The sequence below is a fragment of the Triticum aestivum genome, chromosome 5D (assembly GCF_018294505.1).
Source record: "Triticum aestivum cultivar Chinese Spring chromosome 5D, IWGSC CS RefSeq v2.1, whole genome shotgun sequence".
NCBI classification, from domain to species: domain Eukaryota; kingdom Viridiplantae; phylum Streptophyta; class Magnoliopsida; order Poales; family Poaceae; genus Triticum; species Triticum aestivum.
In genome coordinates, this window is record NC_057808.1 from 146517951 (window position 1) to 146522591 (window position 4641).

The window sequence follows — 4641 nt, forward strand, 5'->3', positions numbered from 1 at the left end:
GAGTTCTCCAAAGGTTCCCTGTGAAAGAATCCTTTCAAGCATCTGGTCGTCACAAACGTTTTGACTACTTGTGGAGCCAAAACGGACTCCGTATGAGTCAGCTACCCATGTTTCAGTTAACACTGCTCAAAACTGATTCCGAACGACAGTTACAGACTAGTTCTTGTGTAGTTGCATTCGATTTTTTCCATTCTACTTCACTAAACATCTCCATATGAGATGCAATTACTTGTGGGAAATGCAAGAGACCTCAATTATGATGATGCACTAGGTCCATAGCTGGGACTTTGTGTATGTTCTCGAAATGCGTTTGTCGAGTGCTCATTAACAAAGTTTATATACAAGTTTCTGAACGAACTCCTTAAGAAAAGTTGTCCAAAATTTCCTATGACAGAATCCTTTGAAGCATCTGGTCGTCACAAACGTTTTGACTACTTGTGGAGCCAAAACGGACTCCGTATGAGTCAGATACCCATGTTTCAGCTAACACCGTGCAAAACTGATTCCGAACGACAGTTACAGACTAGTTCTTGTGTAGTTGCATACGATTTTTTCCACTCTACCTCACTAAAAATCTCCATATGAGATCCAATTACTTGTAGGGAAATGCAACAGACCCCAGTTATGATGATGCACTAGGTCCATAGCTGGGACTTTGTGTATGTTCTCGAAATGCGTTTGTTGAGTGCTGATTAAGAAAGTTTATATACAAGTTTCTAAACGAACTCCTTAAGATAAGTTCTCCAAAATTTCCTATGAAAGAACCTTTGAAGCATCTGGTCGTCGGAAACGTTTTGACTACTTGTGGAGCCAAAACGGACTCCGTATGAGTTAGATATCCATGTTTCAGTTAACTCTACACAAAACTGATTTCGAACAACAGTTACAGACTAGTTCTTGTGTAGTTGCATTCGATTTTTTCCATTCTACTTCACTAAACATCTCCATACGAGATCATATTACTTGTAGGGAAATGCAAGAGACCTCAGTTATGATGATGCACTAGGTCCATAGCTGGGAGGTTGTGTATGTTCTCGAAATGCGTTTGGCGAGTGCTCATTAAGAAAGTTGCTATAAAAGTTTCTAAACGAACTCCTTAAGAAAAGTTCTCCAAAAGTACCCTATGAAAGAATCCATTGAAGCATCTGGTCATCACAAACGTTTTGACTACTTGGGGAGCCAAAACGGACTCCCTATGAGTCAGATATCCATGTTACAGTTAACACTGCGCAAAACTGATTCCGAATGACAGTTAGAGACTAGTTCTTGTGTAGTTGCATTCAATTTTTTCCATTCTACTTCACTAAACATCTGCATATGAGATCCACTTACTTGTAGGGAAATCCGAGAGACCTCAGTTATGATGATGTACTAGGTCCATAGCTGGGAATTTGTGTATGTTCTCGAAATGCGTTTTCGAGTGCTCATTAAGAAAGTTCATATACTAGTTTCTGAATGAAATCTTTAAGAAAAGTTCTCCAAAATTTCCTATGAAAGAATCCTTTTAAGCATCTGGTCGTCGCAAATGTTTTGACTACTTGTGGAGCCAAAACGGACTCCGTATGAGTCAGATATCCATGTTTCAGTTAACACAACGCAAAACTGATTCCGAAGTACAGTTACAGACTAGTTCTTGTGTAGTTGCATTCGATTTTTTCCATTCTACTTCACTAAACATTTCCATATGACATCCAATTACCTGTGGGAAATGCAAGACACCTCAATTATGATGATGCACTAGGTCCATAGCTGGGACTTTGTGTATGTTCTCGAAATGCGTTTGTCGAGTGCTCATTAACAAAGTTTATATACAAGTTTTTGAACGAACTCCTTAAGAAAAGTTCTCCAAAATTTCCTATGAAAGAATCCTTTGAAGCATCTGGTCGTCACAAACGTTTTGACTACTTGTGGAGCCAAAACAGACTCCGTATGTGTCAGATACCCATGTTTCAGTTAACACTGCGAAAAACTGATTCCGAACGACAGTTACAGACTAGTTCTTGTGTAGTTGCATTTGATTTTTTCCATTCTACTTCACTAAACTTCTCCATATGAGATCCAATTACTTGTAGGGAAATGCAAGAGACCTCAGTCATGATGATGCACTAGGTCCAAAGCTGGGACTTTGTGTATGTTCTCGAAATGCGTTTGTCCAGTGCTCATTAAGAAAGTTTCTATACAAGTTTCTGAACGAACTCCTTTAGAAAATTTCTCCAAAAGTTCCCTATGAAAGAATCCTTTGAAGCCTCTGGTCGTCGCAAGCATTTTGACTACTTGTGGAGGCAAAACGGACTCTGTATGTGTCAGATATCCATGTTTTAGTTAACACTTTGCAAAACTGATTCCGAACGACAGGTACAGACTAGTTCTTGTGTAGTTGCATTCGATTTTTTCCATTCTACTGCACTAAAAATCTCCATATGAGATCCAATTACTTGTAGGGAAATGCAAGAGACCTTAGTTATGATGATGCACTGGGTCCATAGCTGGAACTTTGTGAATGTTTTCGAAATGCGTTTGTCGAGTGCTCATTAAGAAAGTTTCTATACAAGTTTCTTAACGAACTCCTTAAGAAAAGTTCTCCAAAAGTTCCCTATGAAAGAATCCTTTGAAGCATATGGTCGTCACAAATGTTTTGACTACTTGTGGAGCCAAAACGGACTCCGTATGAGTCAGATATCCATATTTCAGTTAACATTGCGCAAAACTGATTCCGAACGACAGTTACAGATTAGTTCTTGTGTAGCTGCATCCAATTTTTTCCATTCTACTTCACTAAACATCTCCATATGAGATCCAATTACTTGTAGGGAAATGCAAGAGACCTCTGTTATGATGATGCACTAGGTGCATTGCAGGGACTTTGTGTATGTTCTCGAAATGCGTTTGTTGAGTGCTCATTGAGAAAGTTTCTATACATGTTTCTGAACGAACTAATTAAGAAAAGTTCTCCAAAAGTTCCCTATGAAAGAAATTTTTCAAGCATCTGGCCATCGCAAACGTTTTGACTACTTGTGGAGCCAAAGCGTACTCCTTATGTGTCAGATATCCGTCTTTCAGTTAACACTGCACAAAACTGATTCCGAACGACAATTACAGACTAGTTCTTATGTAGTTGCATTCGATTTTTTTCCATTCTACTTCACTAAACATCTCCATATGAGATCCAATTACTTGTAGGGAAATTCAAGAGACCTCAGTTATGATGATTCACTAGGTCCATAGCTGGGACTTTGTGCATGTTCTCAGAATGCTTTTGTCGAGTGCTCATTAAGAAAGTTTCTATACAAGTTTCTGAACGGACTCCTTAAGAAAAGTTCTCTGAAAGTTCCCTATGAAAGAATCCTTTTGAAGCATCTGGTTGTCGCAACCGTTTTGACTACTTGTGGAGCCAAAACAGACTCCATTTGTGTCAGATATCCATGTTTTAGATAACACTGCGCAAAATTGATTCTGAACAACAGTTATAGACTAGTTCTTTTGTAGTTGCATTCGATTTTTTCCATTCTACTTCACTAAACATCTCCATATGAGATCCAATTACTTCTAGGGAAATGCAAAAGACCTCAGTTATGATGATGCATGATATGTCTCCGTCGTATCTATATTTTTTGATTGTTCCATGCCAATATTATGCAACTTTCATATACTTTTGGCAACTTTTTATACTATTTTTTTGGGACTAACATATTGATCCAGTGCCCAGTGCCAGTTCCTGTCTGTTGCATGTTTTATGTTTCGCAGAAACCCCATATCAAACAGGATCCAAACAGGATAAAAACGGACGGAGAATATTTTTGGAATATTTGGAACATATGGGAAGAAGAATCAACGTGAGACGGTGCTCGAGGGGGGCACGAGGCAGGGGGCGCGCCCCACCCCCCTGGGCGCGCCCCTGACCCTCGTGGGCCATCTGTAAGGCAGTTGCTGCTCTTCTTCGGCCGCAAGGAAGCTAATTTTCGGAAAAAATCTTGGCGAAGGTTTCAATCCAATCGGAGTTACGGATCTCCGGATATATAAGAAACGGCGAAAGGGAAGATTACTAGAACGCAGAAACAGAGAGAGACAGAGAGATAGATCCAATCTCGGAGGGGCTCTCGCCCCTCCCATGCCATGCAGGCCAAGGACCAGAGGGGAAACCCTTCTCCCATCTAGGGAGGAGGTCAAGGAAGAAGAAGAAGAAGGGCCCCTTCTCCCCCCTCTCTTTCGGTGGCGCCGGAACGCTGCCGTGGCCACCATCATCATCACCGTGATCTTCACCAACACCTCCGCCATCTTCACCAACATCTCCATCACCTTTCCCCCTCTATCTACAGCGGTCCACTCTCCCGCAACCCGTTGTACCCTCTACTTGAACATGGTGCTTTATGCTTCATATTATTATCGAATGATGTGTTGCCATCTTATGATGTCTGAGTAGATTTTCGTTGTCCTATCGGTGGTTGATGAATTGCTATGATTGATTTAATTTGCTTGTGGTTATGTTGCTGTCCATTGGTGCCCATCATATGAGCGCGCGCATGGATCACACCATAGGGTTAGTTGTATGTTGATAGGACTATGTATTGGAGGGCAAGAGTGACAGAAGCTTCAACCTAGCATAGAAATTGATGCATACGGGATTGAAGGGGGACCAATATA